The sequence below is a fragment of the Amblyomma maculatum genome, chromosome 2 (assembly GCF_055883805.1).
Source record: "Amblyomma maculatum isolate TAMU_Amacu chromosome 2, ASM5588380v1, whole genome shotgun sequence".
In the NCBI taxonomy this organism is placed as follows: domain Eukaryota; kingdom Metazoa; phylum Arthropoda; class Arachnida; order Ixodida; family Ixodidae; genus Amblyomma; species Amblyomma maculatum.
In genome coordinates, this window is record NC_139345.1 from 93383308 (window position 1) to 93402934 (window position 19627).

The 19627-nt window shown below is 44.0% G+C and overlaps 1 pseudogene across 1 annotated transcript; it reads left to right on the forward strand.

Annotated features, from left to right (window-relative positions):
• Window positions 1-1481: 1481 nt before the first annotated feature.
• Window positions 1482-18626, forward strand: LOC146199273 (steroid 17-alpha-hydroxylase/17,20 lyase-like; annotated as a pseudogene). Its single transcript, XR_014704669.1, has 9 exons — window positions 1482-1586; window positions 3494-3674; window positions 5793-5886; window positions 8346-8501; window positions 9134-9339; window positions 10180-10309; window positions 12014-12117; window positions 16763-16894; window positions 17370-18626. The product of XR_014704669.1 is annotated as a steroid 17-alpha-hydroxylase/17,20 lyase-like (transcript).
• The last annotated feature ends 1001 nt before the right edge of the window (window positions 18627-19627 follow it).

Genomic DNA, 19627 nt, shown 5'->3' on the forward strand with positions numbered 1-19627 from the left:
CAAAACGTGCGGGCGTGAATGTGTTAGTATGCCGTACGTGTCCATTTATATAAGGAGATTACATTTTTTGGTGTGTAAGGAAACATTTGAGTCACCTCTGCCTTCTTTTATTTTCTTTTTTTTTTTTCAATTCTTACCCTCGCATGTGACATATATCTCACCTTTCCCTAAGTATAGGATGATCCGCACTGATTTTCCCGAATTAGTCACTTGTATGTTAGCGCTCTGTATTGTCTTCCTTTTCTCCCCTTTTCTGACGTAAAAGGAGTCTGATTAAACAATTACACGTCTCTAATTTCGCTGTGCAGGCTACGGCAAAACAAAGGAATTTGTTTTGTTTTTTTTTGCGTTCTTTGTGCCTGTTACTGGTTCGAGGAATTCGACTTGACATTTCGCACGGGACAGTAACTGCCGGTAATAGATCAAATGCTCATTTATGGTAGTTTACGAAATAGCGTGCTCTCATATATCTCAAATATTTCTATATAAAGATAGGAATTATTTTTCGCCTGATGGATCAAAGGCTTGTATTAAACTTCCAGAAATAGTGAATATTCGTTCAAGGTAGTGTCTGTAAATAAAAATAACGAAGGCCTTGGTGCAAGTGGCCGAAAACTCAGCACAAACATGCAGAAAATAAAAACTATAAAATGCAGTCGCTGTAAGCTGATAGTTTCGCCAGTTTTAAGCTCGATCTTGAACACGGTAACAAGAACACCTTCATGGCAGACGTCTTCTCCTGTATATCGCGTATTTCATCTTCATAAAATCATTGTTCTAACCGTTAGTCAAATCGATGCACGTCTGTACGCTTAGTTGGACAACAAGTCTAGGAAGCTGCCAAGGCTCCTTGACGTAAACAAAATTATGCAAAAGCATTCTGTGACACCTCAACAACAATGTTTTTCAAAGTGACTCCAGTTGTGACTCATTCCCGCAATTTGTTTCATGCGTCGCCTGCACAAATTCCGGCGTAAATTAATCACACTGACAGCTAGCTGACAATGCAATTAATTTAAACGTGAAAAATGGTTTCTAGACTCTCAGTATGTGTTTTATAAACTCTACTGCAACCCATTAGGCTTTCTACTTTTCTTTATAGTCAATCTGTAGGCTATCTATCAACAACCGTAAATTTGTAGATAGTATATAGAACTTATTCACAGAAACTTATAGAGTATGTGGGCTGTCTTAAAAAAGTTTACAAGGGAGCGTCAATAACATGTCTAAAATGGTTGTTCTAGTTGGTATAATTCTTTTGCACCAGTAAGTAGGAGTTTCCAGTTGCCTATCTCGGAATAACACAAAGCATAACAGCACAGCCAAAACTAATCGTTTGGAAAGAATGCAGCAGCTCTTTACCTAAGTGCACAACATCCTGAATGTGACGGGCGTGATACTAGTCCTCGCCTCGAGACAGGCAAGATGAGTGGCAGCCTTGCACTTTTTCACGTTCTCTACCAGGTCCTAGCGGCACAGCCATGAGTGTCGTTGCTATGTTCGCGAGCTGCCTGTGCGACTGGCGGTGGCTCACTATGGCGGTGATCTTCACGTTGACGGGCCTGGTGGCTGACTTCTACTACCGGGTGTCCAAATATCCCAGAGGGCCGTTTCCGTTGCCAATCTTCGGAAACCTTCTCAATAATAACGTTTTGTTTTTTATTTGTTTTTCTCATGACTTATGCCGCTACCTTCATTCTGGCTTCTTGGCTCAAATTCTCTTAATTAGCAGAACCGCGCTTTTCGTTTTGTACCTTCTAGCTGCATGTCACCTAGCAAGTAATGTAACTGCCATTAAGTTAAGTTTGTCCCTGCCACTTCTATCTCACCACAGGTGAAGCGCGTCATTATGCCTTTTTCATAAAATTTACCACTACAGCAATCTGAAAGACATATTACTAACAAGACCATCTTACTTATCGGCACGCTTTGATCACCACCACAAAACTGGGGCTCCATCTTGTCACACAATTTTTTTTATGATTAATTCATACCCAGAGCTTGTGTCAGCTGGAATAACTTTCCCCACGACATCTTTTATATACCAGGTTATAACCCATTTCGCAAAGCTATTTGTTTCTCTTTAAATGTTTGTATGCTAATACTTATGGCAATATTTTCCTTTTACTCCCTAAAAAATATGTTTTAATGTATTCTCACCGCATTCTGAACGTATTGTCTTCTTTATTTGCAGTTATTTTATATACTTGTAGTTTTTCTCTTTGTCATTGCTCTATATATATTGTATCCCCACTGTATGGATCCCCAGTCCCATCTGTAATGCCCTCGGTCCCTGAGGGTAAAATAGATAAATACTGTTCGGTTTTTCACAGTGGTCACTTCCTATAAAGGACGAGAGATTGCAGGGTATTTCTGTACCGAAATCTCTTGAATGAAATACAGAATGAGAGAGAGAGAGAGAAAGAAATAAAAGAAAAAAGAAAGAAAAACAGAAAGAAAGAAAAAGAGAAATAGGAGAGAAAAAGAGAAGGAAAGGAAGAGAAAGAACGAACGAAAAAGAAAGAAAAGATGAAATCTTAGTTATTCCAAATAATCCTCATAACAACACGTACCCGAGTCGAGTGGGTGTTTGGCTTTTAAGTGTTTATTTTGTCACTTCATTGAGCTGTCGTCTTTGTAAATTTTGACATAATTCTCCATCGCACATTTTGTTATTATTGGGCTTGTTATATTTTAGTTGATACTTCGGTGCTTATATAGGGACGGGAGGGGGAGGGGGGAGCTGAGCAATCATTCTAAGTTTCCATGAACTGATTATAAACAGATCCGTCCCTGACATGCTAATCCCTTGTTCAAAGCTAGCCATGGTTTCTAGAGGAGCCTTACACAATGTATTATTTCTGCTGTCTTCTTATAGGATAGCAAAATAGTTTAACTTTTCATACCACTTTAAACGTGGCCATTTTAGTCTCCAATGCTTGTAATTTGGTTTGCCTCACGAACTCCTCGCACGATCCGATGTGTTTAACTTTTACGAAGTATCTACCTCTTTGTAGCTTAAAAATAAAAAAGCGCCATCTATTGCTGCTACTCGTTGAAATTATAATCTGCCATCGCCAAAGCTGCCTGGAAACTTGAGAAGCTATAAGCATGGGTAAGGCTTCAAAGCAGTTCAAAACTTTTGTTACGGCAGGTTATCAAACTATGCTTACGACTAAACCTTATGAGCTTCTGACTAATCACGTCGCGTCAGTTCGATTTCTTCAGCAGCGAGAGCATTTCTAAGGAAGGGGGAGGGGGTTAGTGGGCGGGAGGTTGAACATATGAATGGTCGGATAAGTATTTGGATTTCGGCGCAGTTCCGACTACCCCCCAGTATCGAAACTACACCGATACTTTCAACCGCGGTATTGTGTTCTAGAATTGCGGTATGCCTATTACCGTGGTCTGGCTTTGGCTTGCAAAGTTCATAATTTTGTTAGTTTTTATCGGGATTTACGTTAACAGCAACCGCTTCATTTGGCTCTTGCAGCTCTGCGAAGGGTCAGAAGCTTGCCACTGCCAAGTAACTGAGTGGTCCCAGGTTTACGGCGACATCTTCACGTTGTGGATGGCTCACAAACCGACGGTGATCTTAAACAGCCACGAGATTATCCGAAAAGCTCTCCTCGACCGAAAACACCAACTGTCTGAGCGCTTGCCATTCAGGATGCGTGAGTATACGGATATTTGTCTGCGCCTACACGTATTAGTTTGCGAAGATGCTTCTTTAATGCGAACACGGAATCCAGAACATTGATGTCCATCCCAGGTGCGTCTAATTATTATCCGTATTAGACAGAATATCCCCTTGAAGATTCCTTCCAGACTTAAAGGACAACTCTTCGTTTTTATTGGAGTCTGGCTTAGTAGAATATTTGCTATTTGATACGGCAGCAAGTGGCACTTCTTTTAATAGCGCTGTCGTGACCATTTCTTCGGCAAGCAGCCGGGCGCATGTACTACAGCTGCAACAGGAAAATATTAGCACAAGTGTCTTACGACCGAAGCAACAAAGTTACAATACGCAGCGCTATTGCTGCCGTACGCGCAGATAGCGAGAAGGCCAAGCACGCTTTGCCGACTTGGCTACACACTCAATCGAGTTAGTCTTTTTTCTTTTTTTGTTTGGGGGGGGGGGGGGGGGGGGGGGAATGAGAGCAACTATGCCTTTATCGCAGTGCTCATTTGAACAAAACATTGCTGGGCGATGCACTGTCCAAAAATTGCCGAGGATTACTTTACTTCCTAATGCGAAATTTGAGCGCAGCTCATCAGCTGTTTCATCTTTTCAATAGATTGAGGCAATTTTTTACATGTATTTCTCCACGAAACACTCCACTAACACTTCTTGGCTGTTATGAAAGAAGATTTGTGGTCGGAGAAATGAAGAGAGCAATTAAGTTATCGGGAGGCTGCGGGAGACAGCGCGTGGGCCCATAGGAATGTTATAGCAGCGACTAACTGATGCCGCTGACGCCGCTAGCGAGTGAAAAAAACGTGGCTCTGCGTTTCGGCTTGGTATGCACGCACCATGATCCGCTGATAGCGAGCCGGAATTTCGCTAGCCGCAGATATATAACTTGATGGGTGCCAGAAGTGCTCTATTACTCGGCTAATAAAGCAAAAACTTTGCCTTGTTACCTTCGACAAAGACCAGCAAACAGGGTCAGCTACGTAGTCGTGGGCCTTTGCCGGCAGTGCTAGCTATGCGAAGACGCGCTAAAGCCGCGTGATGAGAGGAACGTATTTTGCACGTGACACTTCTGTCATTTAAAAATAACAGTGTTTAACTTCCTGTCTATGCGATCAAGTAAAGCCTACGTGACAGTAGGCTACAGCCGCGGTTATCATCTGGTCTACTTCGTTCGCTTCGATGCCGACAGCGCCGAGAACACCAAATCTACCTTAATTTGAACGGAGTCGTTCGCTGTATTTGGCAGTGGTAACTGATGTGACAGGCGGTGACTGGTTCCATAGCCCTCTCCGCTGCTGCCTCGATGCGAAGCACGCCAGGCCTTCGGCGCCCAGCGATGGGCGCAACAACGCCGGCAGACGGCACGTAACCAGCACGAATGGACCGAATTAGTAATACCAGGTTCAAGATAAACTTACTTACTGCTAAGTTTTGTGCATCAAATCATCGATATATCTAACTATTGCGATCCCCTTTCAGTTCGATAGATATATGATCGAATGTATGAGGCTTGGGTATGGAGAAAGGAGATGAACTGTCTATCACCATACGCTTGGAAAGTGTCGTGGAGGAAGATATTAAATGGACGAAGATGAAGAAGTGAACAAAAGTGGAGGTGCATCCTATGCACTGTTTCGGGTATGCTTGTGTAGGTACAACGCCCGAGTTCCCGGCCCCGCGTATAAACCAAATTCACGGTGTGTTTGCACAGTGAGGACAGCACTGGATGTAGAATAGGTACCGGGATAACTGATGTAATGGGTTTTCATAATGCCTAAGAGCGTACAGGTGGGTGTCTGTGGAGAAAAGCGCACCTTTATTTGGCTCAGCATGTTTAGCTTATGCAATATAAGCGTACGAATCTCGGTAAGGACATATTGAAGACTTGCCTGAGAAAACTGGGCTTTTTCTTGAATGTTCTAAAAAAAAGCGACCTCACATGTAGGGCAAAGTGGGATATGTTGAAGAAGGCAAAAACATAAATGCTACCATCCGCTGCTTTTAAGCAGTTTGAAATTCTTGAAAAAGGCATCACAAGGCGATTTCTTGTCGTGTAGTGTCCCATCCTTTCAGCATGCCTTGTTTGCTTTTCTAGGTGATATACAAAATCGAGGAAACCATGACATCATGTTCGAAGACTATACTCCATATTTCAAGGCGCTGAAGAAAGTAGCTGCCCTGGCTATTCGGTAAGTGACCCCCGGCGTAAGTCAAACCTCGGCACTAAGTGATTGCTTAAAGGCTGTAGTATGCGACCACTAAACGTGAATTTGCTTCCTAGAATTTCGTTCGCTGCGTTGGTCAGCTGAGATATAGATGCACTTTTAATCACAGACGTGTCACAATATATCCATATTTCTCAAATCCAGTTAGTCTCATTGCACGTGCATAGGTATAGGCTCTTAATAAGATTTGTTTAGAATTTAATTTCCCACCTAAAGTCCTACTCAACGTGCTTGCATGTGCCCGACGGGTTGTCGCTCTTACGCTGCCCTTAGTGAGACGGTATTTTTGCTTTTAAAGGCCAGGCATGCCTTTTATTTTGTAATGGCAACTTTTGGTTATTAATATGGAAGAGGTTTTTATTTATTTGAATTTTAACGTATCATTTAGGATATTAATATGAATACAAACGGCATGGCAAGTAAATTAGGTTCGGCAATAAGCGCTACATTTTTGTGCTAGAATATCCACTCTTTGGATGTTTCTGTCTTTTTGTCCACACAAGCAGCCACATGCATGTTCGCAGTTAAAGTGGCTTGCTGCTGTCAACAAATAAGCGGGTCACAGATAAAGTCAGATTGTGTTTACAGGAAGACCCTCTAAGCAAATGATCATGCACAGATAGAGTATCACACAGCTGAGCTAGTTTTCCTATGGAATATCACGGAACTGGAAACGTTGAAACGTGGTGTCAGGCAGAAAGCCACACGAAGAAGCATTATTTACGTCGAGAGACATATGTGGCTGTCTAAATCCCCCTGAGAATTAGGGCGTCACTGCACTTTGCCTAGATTTGGCCCTCTTCTTCCAGTCTTCAAGCTCTTTCTCAACTAGTGAGAAAATCTAAAAGAACTACAACAATTTTAACACCTTCCTTTTTCTCCTTTTGTACATTTCTTTCCTGTAATCAGGACTTTTCTATCGTCTCTTCTGGTTGAGTGTTCACGTACAAAGTAAGCAGGTGGTGTGGGTGTTCGAAGCTTTCCATTGGCCCCTCGGCATTCAACGGGCTGTTATCTATTTACTATAACAGGCCTGCGATCCGATTCTATGTGCTGCCTCGCATCGTCACTTGAGTGTCCACTATTCTTCTGGTTGGCAGATATAGGCAGTGCACTTCATCTGCATTATCAGTATGGTAATGCACGTGTAGACCATGGTAATTCAATTGAGCCTGCTGAGAAGATGTGATGCCACAGAATAACAGATTGCGGGGTTAGTGGTGCATGACAATCAGGAACAGCTGTGCCACACAAACAGCACAAAGAGAAAACACGACACGCAGGCGCACAGCACCAATTGTTAACTCACACTTAACAACCTCATCTTCATCCCTCCCACCCAAGCACATGACCTACATCAATATCGCACACCCCTCAATCACTCGTGAACAAGGCTCTGCAACACCTTTTTTTTTTTTTTCTTTCCAAAAAACCAGAAAACGTCTTGTGCACGGCAGTGTCCAACCAAGAAACCAAGACAGGGTCAAGGACACGCACTAAAAGCAGCCACACCCTGAGACCAAAACATTCACAAACCTCGCCACTTAAACCCAAAGCAAAAAAAAAATAAAGCTACATATCTCTCAACAGTTCTGAACCTTCATAAGAATTCTTCGAGAAAAAGAAATTCATTTCTGCATACAGCAAGTGAGGCATCGCGGACACATTTGTCACTTTTCTTTATCAAGTAAGCCTCCAAACTTTCACGACCTACCTGATCCCTACGCCTGCCTAGGATCCTAATACTGCTCTACAATTGCTCACATTTGCATTCTTGGCGATGGTGTTTTCATTGCAGCGGATAGTGTACGCATGCTTAGTGTCCTTTTTTTTTGTGCTGTCTTCATCGTGCCGCTGTTACTGGATATGATCCCATGTGCGTCGATTGCGCTGAGAGGTGCAAATGTCTTCTTCTGCTGAAATTTTTTGCGTCCCAAGCTAACTTAAGGGATGTCATTTCAGCCGTTCGGTGAGGCGCAACAGTCCAAAACGGTTTTTAGATTTTTGCAACAGCTGCGGTTTCCGTTATATCTTATTCCAGATGGAAGCGTGCTCAAGGCAGTTCAGTGGCATTTCGCTATCCTCTGAGCTCGCTCATACCTAACCTGCAGCTTGTTTATTTAAATGCCAAAACTGAAATAATTTGTGCGAAATGCATTACAGCGTAACCGTGATTCAACTAACTTAACCAACGCAGTCACAGTTTTTACACCTAGCTCCAGTGCGCGCATAAATCAACTACTAATTTTTTTTAATATGAAGGAAAGTAAATGAAATGCTTAGTATGTGGCAAACCAACACTGTTGGTTACTTTTAAAAGATATTTCAAAATCATATTCCCAACAGTCACAGTAGCTTACAGGCTCCGTAAATATGTATGCAGGGAGCTTTGAATTGATAATGCATCTTTTAAATCTCTGTAGGAAATTCGCCGTTTCCAAGTGTTTGGAGCACCTGTGCACTGAAGTCGTTGATAGCTACGTGGATTCTTTAGAACAGGGGCCACAACTCATCGATTGTAAGAAACTGATTTTCTCTATGATGTAAGATCTCAATGGAGCTACGATTTTCGGCATAAGGTAAGCGAACTTGATGTTACTTCCAGATAAAATGCCAGAGTTGTTTCTAACAATGCTTAAACAGGCCATGACTTTGCATCTCGTGAACCATTTGAATAGCAGCAACGCCGAACTATCAGAAGTTAATTACAGTGCGGCCTATATACTTTGTGATGTTCGACAAAGAAGTTATTTATTCATGACCTTGTTCTCCCAACGTGACCTGATTTTTCCCAAGGGTCCTAATGTGGCAATCGGCGGGCTCGTGCAGCTATTCTTGGCTGAAAATAAAAGCAGGAGCTATGCTTCATTCGGTCGCATCCTTTGCGAAGCATTAAAGATGGAAAGAGAATGTTGCGTGTTGCTGACGTCGTGTATTATTGTAGTGTCATACTCACAGTTCGCTACGTACCACCGCTTTCTATTAAAGATAACTTAAAACTTCCACATTGCACCTGACTAATAATACTTCTTGTAGCCTGAGTAATATTCCTGATTACTGATGTTATCTCAATGTGACTCGAAAGGATTTTTTTATTCTTTCAATTTTTTTTTTATTTTTTTTTTTAATTTTTTAATATACGACCGGCACATATACATCATTATGGGCCAGCCACTGCGATGAACTCATCTGAACAAAATTCTTTGCTCAGGTCCAGCGACGGCTACGAGATCAGGCGTCTCGAGGAGATAGACCACGAATATTACGAGGTGTCCCCAGATGGTCTGCCTAGCGATATCGCGCCCCTAGTGGGGCTCTTGTATCGAAGACGGGAGAAAAAGATAGAGGCCTTGTACACTGAATCCCGAGAAATAGTTCACCGGCTGTTCACCAATGCAGAAGAATGCTACGTCCCAGGTATCCATTTTATGAAGTGCACTGACCCAGTTTTGCGCACACAGAAACAGGGACCATTTAGTTGCTAAACTGAAGATATCGCTCCAGTATAAACAGCTCAGTCACTTTTTGCCCAGTTCATTGAGAGAATTGCCTAATCTTTGTTGCATTACATGTTGTTTAAGCTAAAACTCTCGTAAGCATAGAATAAAGGTAAAGGTTCCGTTGCGATGTATCAGTGTTTATAGCGTCGGCAAATGAAAACAGGAACAGTATCGGTTCCGGCCGCGACAAGTGAATTTTGATTGAGGCAAAATGCAGAAACGCTTATCTGCTTTGCGGTATCAGCATCCTTTAAAAGATATCTGCTCCACGGTCGAAATGATCCCGGAACCCTCCCCTGCTTTAACAGCCCACATGCAGCTTTAGCATGTGGCATACCACCCCATATTAATGCTCTAGAATGGAATTTGGTGGACACTTATGACTCTTCCCGTCTCACAGTGGCGTTAAACGGCCGCATGTTTTTCCTTGACACATCATAAGCAATAACCAGGTATGCTCCAGTGTCAAAGCGGTACATGTCGTTCAGAAAGGTTCATTGGTGGAGAGTCATGAACACCCAGCGCAAGAAATGCGGCCGATGACTGCTCAAGTCTGGAAACATTTCCACCGAGCTCGAATACATTTTCATCAAACCCCGAAGCGGTTAGCAGACCCGTTTACTGGGACGAGGCTCGCAGAACGGCAGCACACAGCCTATTGGAGAACAGCCTTAGGACACGCGCTAAGTCCCGTCAGTCGGTCTCATGGTGGCTTCGGCAAAGTGTCAGCACTCTATTATTATTTCCGTCTTTTCAGGCCAAATTGTAACTATTGTACACGGCCTGCTTGCCGCAAGGGAAGAAGCCATTCAAGAGAAAAAGGATGAAGCCATATACCTGACCAAAGATAACATGGCTCAGGTTACAATGAACCTTTTTGGTGGTGAGTGGCATCCGGCCCATGCTAAACTTTCTTTTGAACTGCTCTGCATTTTTTAATGACTAGGTCGCTTTGGGCGAACTAACCAGTTACTCAGTGTAAACACTATGCAACAAACGTCGGAATGTTCGAATTCAAATGCCTAAATAATGAGAAATTTGTTATTTTTGACTATGTAGTGAAGACGTTGTCACTGGGACACTAAGCAGAAACTGACACTGACGAGAAATGTATTTTTCTGTGTGTGGTGAGGATGCTCTCCCTGGGTCACTAAGCAGTAGCTGACACTGAGGACACTGAATAAGAGTTGGCACCTAGTATTCCGAACAAGAGCTCGCACTGGAACTCAGAACTGACGCTTAGGGAACTGAACAATAGGTGACATTGAGTGCACTCACCGAGCGCTGAAACTGACGGCACTTAAGAGGAGCTGCCAATGAGGACATTAAGCAAGAGATGTCATTGAGGGCACTGAACAAGTGCTGACACCAATGACGCTCAACCAGAGTTGGTACTAGGGCGATTGAACAAGATATGACGCTGCGGATACTGAGCAAGAGTGACAGTGAGAATTTTGATCGCAACCCAACAACGATAACAGCGATCAAAATCTGGCAATGAGACTACAAATACGAGACCCTAAAGAAGAGCTTAAGTGGTCGCTTCTAAACCCGCATACCTTCTTTCGCCTCTTCTGTTTCTCAAGCCTACCTTCGATATTAGAGCCGATAATTGGCACTGATTGTTTAGTTAATTGTCATAACACTTCAAATTCCGACTAGCACTGATAGAGCAGCAAAACTATGAATCCTCATAAAAACTGCTGTCAGGCTTGCGTCCCCAGGATGCTTCTGTTAGTTTCTCACTAAGCACAACTCGATAGTATTCCTATACCATTGATGACCCCAATTGTTAAAAAAAGCTAATTCAAATTCGTTGTGAAAATGAGTGCGCCTTCAAAAATGGCATAGTCAACCAAACCATAGAAAACCAAACAAGGGGTGACTGGTAGCCGCAATGCGCTATCCAACGTTTTCACAAGTGTACTTCCCTTCACCTGAGTAGCGCATCATCCGTGGCGGAGTTTATATACGTTTTTGCATTTGAAGCAGAGCAGGAAAAGGAATAGGAGGCGAGCAGGGCAAGAAATATAGTACTGTCTTGAAGATGGCTTCGTCTGAACAGGGAACTTTTGATCCCCGACGTAAAAGAGGAACTAAAGAGGCGACAGCAGCAGAAGTGCAGTGCAAGGTGCGTGGGGTATCAACACAAGCACCACGCTCGATGTTTACGCATGTTTTCTGGAGAAAATTAGCGATTTCAAAGTGAGGTGATAAGAATTATTGCAGCAGCATAATTTTTGAGAAAGCATCGAAAATTGTGAGATACCAACGTTGTCTGACGGTGAATATTATTGCGAAAAAAATAAAGGATTTTGCTCTAATGGCTGCTTTGGCCGATCGGCATCTAGCCGCCTGTACTGAAAACCATGTTCATCCCATTCCAACCCTCGTCGAATATACAAATAAAGCATTGCACGCGCTGTAACTTATATAAATATTATCAATTCCTACTTACGCTTTTAGTGAACTTTACAGGTTACTTTCGGTTAACTTTTGCAGCCCATGAACCCGCATTTAGGTTTTGTGCTCGGGAGTGAGCATACGAACGGTTATTGCTGTAAAAGTCCATGTCATTCGACTTTCGTAAGGGCAACCGACACTTCAACCTCGACCCTTCTTTGGATGCTTCTCAGACTCACTAAATATCCAGTACTTCAAGACGAGATTAAAAAAGAGATTGAGGACAACATTGGTGAGAACAAAACGTTTTCTTCACCAAGTTATTGTTTGAGAACACCGTTTCGCAACTAATTGTCTGTAGCTGGGCATCACCAGCTCAATATTACACCATATATAGAACAGTGACTTCAAATTATAATATTTTTAAGTAAGTTTTCAAACTTGTAACTGTTAATCTTTACCTGAATAGTTCAGTGAGCTGAGTACGTCACTTATCGGTTTGGCCACAGTCTATCACATCCGCATGGCTGGGGCTTTCCGCTCACACATTTGCTCCGACGCAGCGGAAGGAAACTTAAGTTTGTTTCTCTTTCGGCTACTTCATTGCAAAAATTAGGTTTAGAGCAAACGATTCCTTCGCATCCGTCTCTTATTTTGAAAGCGCACAGTAAATTGTGAGCTTAAATCTGAAAAAAGGTTGATTTGGTTGGCTTGTGGGGTCAAACGTCCCAAAGCGACTCAGGCTATGAGAGACGCCGTAGTGGATGACTCCGGTAATTTCGACCACCTGGGGTTCTTTAACGTGCACTGACATTGCACAGCAAACGAGCGCCTTTTTTTTCGCCTCCACCGAAAGGCGGCCGCCGATCCCGCATCTTTGGGAACAGTAGTCGAGCGTTGTAACCACTGCGCCCCCCCCCCCCCCCGGCGGGGCCTGAAAAAAGAAATGCGTTAGACTTTTTCACCTTTACGCGTGTTCCCCACCGACATTGGATTGGTAAAACGTTTATTCGGGGCCTGCAGTAGAACGCGCGCTCGCGCGCGTTGAAAAATTTATTGAGCGTCATATGTCGGAGGCACATCCGCAAGAACCTGCTCTCAAGCTGCATTAATGGTCGAAATGTCTGTGGCATCGAGGAACGGAGCTGCTCTGTTTGGCTTCACTGTTTATCTTCCTGGCCCCAGTAGCCTCATTTCTTAGCGCTCTTCCACTACAGGGTACAAATAGCAATATCTGTCGTAAGATATCTAGTTATAAATGTTTCTTAAACCCGAGAACTGATAGCGGAGGCGTAGTTTTGTCGACGCCATGAGCATGCTGAGTATATTTCGAAACAAAGGTGCGCAGTGACTCCTGAAAATTATGGAGCACACTTAAGATCCGTCTTTAAGGATATGACGTCATGGCTTTAGGGGCTCCCGCTTGCGGCTCTCCTTGCGGCTCTTAGCGTACATGAGCCACGCTGCTCGATTACTCATTAATCCTTTATTAGCCCCTTATTCGATGCATCTGTTATCTCACACATCCATATTATCATGCAGTCTTACGCTACTATGTTAATTGAAAGCCCAACCTGCATAGATGGCCTGCTTCAACTAAGCCATACGAACGTTTTGGAGCTGAGGCGAGAAACTACCAGCTACGACAGCGTCACTACAAGAAGGATCGAAAAAGAGACGTGAGCACAAGACTTCAAATAATGTTGACAGGAAACTTCGGCTGCCGCATGCCAGGCGCGCTTGGAAATTATAAGTAAAAGGGCATGATGACCTAAAGTAGGACTATATATGGTGCTCGGTTTCAATGCGTAACCGTTAAGTGTCCATGTTTCCGTTCGTCCACAAAGGTTGTGGGCCCAATTTCGTCCTAACCGAAGGAGTTACCAAAAACGAATTATTGTACTAGATAGAGGAGGAAAAAACTCGTTTGGGAAACTATATAGGTAAAATCGAGTAAGTAGGTAATTACGTATGGCAAAAAGTCAATTAGACGTCGAAATAACCAGGCAGAGTAATGTTGACGTTAGGATGGAACGTCACACTTCCGGTCACGTGACGTGTGGCAAAGGTCTTGTGACCGGAAGTGTGACGTATCTGCATATGTGTCAGGTGTACGGAACTTGGTCGTAGGGAAAGAACAAATAAAATGTGTAAAATTAATCAGAAAAGCTTCAAGTGTCGTGTAATCGAAGACAAAAAAAAAAACTAAAAGAACATGTTCAGCCTGCTGCACAATGTTGTTAATGCTTACGCATTTCTCCAGTGGTGGTACCGCAGTAATCTGTAACGTTTTATTGCAGAAAGGGATTCAAAGGCTACATTTCTCACCTCTTTTTTTTTCTTCTCCGCACATTTTCGTTCGTCCTTCAACAGCACGCGTAAGGATATAGACGAATTTACGGAAGGGTGAAAGGTACTGCCATATTGGCACGCTGGGCTGCTCCCTTAGCAAAGGAAAGAGTTGACGACACCCCCCCCCCTTTAACAGCCCAGTCAAACCGGTTTCTCCGAGGGTCGTAAAATGGTATATATTCTTGAGTGGCAATCGAAACTGCACCTTTCAAGTTGCTACTATGCCAGTGGCGAAGCTGCACTCTAAGTCCTTTTTTGCCGACGAGAGCTGACAGAACTGCATGTGCTGAAGAAAGAAATAAAAGGAGAGTACACGCGAACTGCGCCATTATATTCGCGGACAAGTTTTTCTGCCTATGAGCCAAAGCTACGGGGGCGGAGCTTTCGTCATGGTGTTACTTACTACACCATGTAAAGTCTCTTCGATTTGGCTGCACTAGTTCTAATAGTGCAGCATCGCCGTCCTCGTTTTGCCGGTGACGCGCGTGCCGTCTGCACTTCTCTCCTCGTTTTGTCAAGGTGCAGGGCTAGTTCTGCACTAGTTCTCGCCCACCCTGCACTCGCTCCAGAGGAAGTGCAGAAAAAAGTGCAGTGTGGCGTACGCTCCGCTCGGCCAAGACCAGACGACGCTGCGCGTCGTTCTGCATAGCTTTTGTAAAGTCCATCTCCTTCAGAACCCGGATGGTTCGCTGCTAAACGGATCCGCGAATGGTTGCGTATACCGGGTAGTTGGGCTGCATTCTGGTGATTGGCATTTTGTTGATGGAGGAGCGGTATTATATGTAGTTGTGGCCACATATGTAGTGGTACGAGGCCGCGATACGGCACCTTTGCGCGCGTTGTCCTATGTAGTATTTTTGTTTATCGTGTTATGACCTCAGAAGACGGGTAGATGCGAACAGAAATCAGTTGCGATCGATCTAGTTTCTGTCGTTCCAGGTGTGTGTGCCACAAGACAGACATACGTTCGTCAGCTAGCGCTTTTGGACAGAAGTCCGCGGAAACCCCTAACCCTTCAGAATATACAATATACACTAATTCAATACAGGCTATACGCGTCATTCACAAGGGTCGCATTCCTGAAGAACTACACGATGATTTACACAGAGTTCTCACCGAACTACGTCCCAACACTGTCACAGTGAGGTGGATTCCTGGTCACGCTGGAATCCCATGCAATGAGGTAGTCCATGGCCTTGCCCGCGAATTTCAGCACCGGGCGCCTGGGATTTCCTGGCCTTATCCACCCACGTGGGACGCTACTCTTGACTACAAAAACGAAATCAACACTCACTATGGCAAAATTAGGGAAACTCTTCGTACACTTCCTCTTCCTGATAAATCCCTGACTACCACGCAAATACGCATACTTAGACGCATACAACTAAATATAATCGTTACTCCTGCGCGATCATTTCCATACCGAATCAGACATTCCCCCACATGCCCAAATTGTTCTGAACATTATGCAAACTTAGAACACTGCATGTTTTCCTGCCCTGTTACAATACAGTCACCTCACTTTCCACACCCTCCTCCCCTAACCTGGCGGGCTTGGTTAATGTCTGACCAGCTGAAGGACCAGTTGGCCCTGGTGACTCTGGCCCAGGACATTCTCGACGCTTAATAGTGCGTTCAATGAAGTTGTTTCCTCCTCCTCTTCTACATTGTATTTCGTTAGGGTCTCGTCTAGTTAACCTGTGCATTGTCTAGTTAACCTGCCTGCCTTTCTGTTCTATTCCTCTCTCTCTCTCTCTCTCTCTCTTCACAGAGAGAGATTACAGGACTAATTAACCACAAACAAAATTTTTCAAACAAATCCCGTAAGCTTTTTTTGGCCTTCCCGACCATTGTCTTCATTGGTGTATAATATCATAGCGAGCCCCTCATTTCCCTACATTTCTCTGCCTAAAATGTTACGAGCACCTTCTTGGTTATGGCAGTCTTGAAGTCATAGGCAGAGTAGGTTGTCACACCTTCCAGGGCCCTTGCATCCTGAGTCACTGAATCAGACACACGCTACCCCTAGTCCACGCAGTCACGCTCGTTAGGCTAGGTTAAAGCGGGACTCTGTAACTACGTTGGGAGGCCTTCCGCATACGACTGTATGCTAAAGAGCATGTGTAAAATATTAGAGCTGCAATTTAAGTTAAAAGTAATAAAATGACTGGTACAGTCCAATTCGACGCGAACAAGAATCCGCAAAGAAAGCTGGCAGACGGAGCTATTAGGGTTGCCGCTTTATACCTTTAATGGCAAATCTTAAATGTACCCAAACTATTTATAGGGTTTATTCTCTCAGGCAATACCGACATGCCACCTTTCGCAGCTTTTGACCCGCTGCGGGAATGTAGTGGTTAGGGCGTTCAACTTCGGTGCCCAAAAATGTGGGCCGCGGCGGCCGGTAACGAACGTTAAAGAACGCCAGGTGGTCGAAATGTCCGGACCCCTCCACTACGGCGTCTCTCATAGCTTGAGTCGCTTTGAGAAGTTAAACCCCATAAACCAAGCAAACCTATAGCAGCTTTTTCTCTAAATCTTCCATGTGCTAATTTTGTCAGTTTGAATACTGCTGATTCATTTAGGGAGTACCCCACCAGTCTACGAAGACCGCGAGAAGCTTCCTTTCACCGTGGCTTGCCTACTTGAGACGCTTCGCTGCCATCCTATTGCTCCGCTGGGCATGCCACATGGAGCGAGCGCAGACACGAAAGTTGGTAAGCACTCAAAGCAATATCATTTACTGTAAGTGAAAGTGTGTCCAGAAAACAAAAAAACAGCCAAATGCGCATGGAGTACTCGTAGCGAAGGTCTCTCCGGATCACGGACGAAGTTGTTAGAGAAGCGAAAGGGAAGGAAGGAGACATTTTGAAGAATATAGAAAAATTTGTGTTGATTTAATTCCAGGAAAAATCAAACATTGTGCGCAGTATATTTTGCACTCAACACAAACTTGTTCTTGCTAACGATATTCCACTCGGGCAGTTTATGCCTGCAAAGCCCTATTGCAGTAAAGCTAGAAGATGGCATTTCTGCAGGCCCTCACAAGGCTTTTTTGTGAGATGCTCGTGCCGAGGACATACATTTAGTGAACGATGACAACATGTAATCAGGCGAACTGCGAAGCCTCGTCGAAGAATTCAAGCGTAACTTTCACATCTGCATTCTACTCTATATGATTCATGTCTGCAGGCTCGGCGATCATACCCGAAGGCTCGACCGTGTTATTCAACATCTACGCCGTCAACCACGACCGTAGCGTGTGGGATGACCCAGAAGAGTTCCGGCCAGACCGGTTCATGGATTGCGCCACAGGGAAGCTGCGTCAGGACGTTGGACCGCTACTCACCTTTAGTCTCGGTCCCAGGGCATGTCCAGGGGAGAAGTTGGCGCAAGTGGACATGTTCTACATCCTTGTTCGACTTCTGCAGAGGCTCAGTTTCAGCGCACCTGAGGAGAGCTCGAGTTTAGACATGAGTAGCATCGGATCATCAGTCTTTGTGATTCCAGCCCAGCGAAACCTCGTTTTAACCAGGAGGTTCTGAAAGACTTGCACTGGGACTGTGCTGAGCACTGCGCTTTTGTAAGCAAGTCACCGAGGCGGAAACTCGCTGCTGGCATACATTGAAACAAAACAGATGATGAGATAAATATTACCATCATACACGCCCTGATTAGCATCTACGTCATAATGACGAATCCTCTTCCAAGCTTAAGACGCAAGGAGGCAAACCTCAAAGCTCGCGCTTCAATTATTTCTCAAGCTTATTGTTTTTTATCGTGTTTTTCTATTCCTGTTTCCTGCACTACGTAAAGTTGACATGCAGACTGCCTACTAAGCTACACGCCGTTGGCCACTTGCATCCTTTTCGGTGCTCTTGCAATATATGTTGTCTCGCTGCATACGTGATCAAGTTGTTACCGCAAAACTTTGGTAATATCCATCGGTAGCTTCTAACTTAGAAGCTTTAATAAACGCTGACGACGTTCGACCGACGAAGCGCGTAATTTTTTTCCATTTTCATTCAGGGTGTATTTATTTATTTCAATTTGTACACGTCAGCCCCACAGTGCAAACATATATTACAGGCGAGATAGCACACAACCCACTACAAAACACAAGTTCTCACTTTCAGCCCTTGCACGGTCGAAAGCATTCGCGATCGGTGTTGTGGATTTTTGTACAGCTAAAAATAACTGCGATTCATAGCGTTCCAAGAAACTAACAGTTGTAAATGAAGCAACAAAACTTAAAAACTCGGCGTGCGGTGCCCTGCGTTGGCCGTTATATATTCGGTCTTACTTGTGCTGAATTTGTGTTACATATTTATAAGGTCCTGGGTGGAACGAGACAAAGAAGATGGCTACACTATTTGAAAGAGCACTGAAGAGTAGAGGGCAGAGAGTCTCACTTTGCACTGAGGCTCCCGCCTAAGGCTCCCCTCCCCCCCCTCCCCCCCCCCCCCCGATCAACTCTTATTCAGTGTTCTTTCATATATTTCTAATATAAATTACAATAAATTTGGTAAACGTGCGAGGAGGAGGAGGAGGACTGTGCCAGTGGCGTGAGTCATTCGAAGCCGCAGAAGTTGTACCGAATCTCTAAGCTTTCTTTCAAACAGAGGTGGGCCGCTACGTGTTTAAGGGATGCATTTTTTTGTGGTTCCGCCGTCCGTGCATTCCGCTAGTTTAAGGAGGATACTGTCGATTAGCATATCCGTTCAGACTACTTCAACTTGCCTCACTTTAAGAAACTGTTGTTACGCCCATTCCTAGTGACAGCTGTCTGTTCATGAAAAGCAAGGAAGTATTTTCTCATAATGTATTACCTAAGCCAACAACAGTACACAAACGGCGTAAAAGAGCTGAGTTTAAAACGTCTCACTGTTTTCTTTTTGCTCAGCAACTAGCTAGCAGTATCCTGTCCTTTTCTTGAGTGTGTCCCGTTGTTAGCCATTTTATTTTCACTAATCAGTGTTTACCAACTTGCTCAACTCTGCCCTGTGTAGCCACCTCCATTTCGGAGCGGCGCGCGTAACTTCAATAAAGTTGTTGCATTCTTATAAGCTTGTTTTCGTCTGTGTTGCGTAATTCTAGAGCTATAGTTCTATTACACCAGGGACCGCTTCAGTGCGTCAACCTGACCTTCAATATCACCCAAGGTCAAACTCAGACTTAGCCTGCCTAGCGACAGGAGTCTTGCTTAGTACAATGTGCTGTAGTGAACTGGTGCATAAGAAACCTTTACTGACCAATTTTGACCGCATAATTAACTGACCGCTTTATAAACTACATGTACAATTGCAGTTAAATATTTAATTGCGAATAAGTATTGAAGCATCGAGGTATGAATAATTGCTGTTAACTGCGAATACAAATTGCACTTTATACTAGACAATCAAGTCATATTGTTGGATAGCTTATGTCGAGTATGAATGCCCTAGACTAAA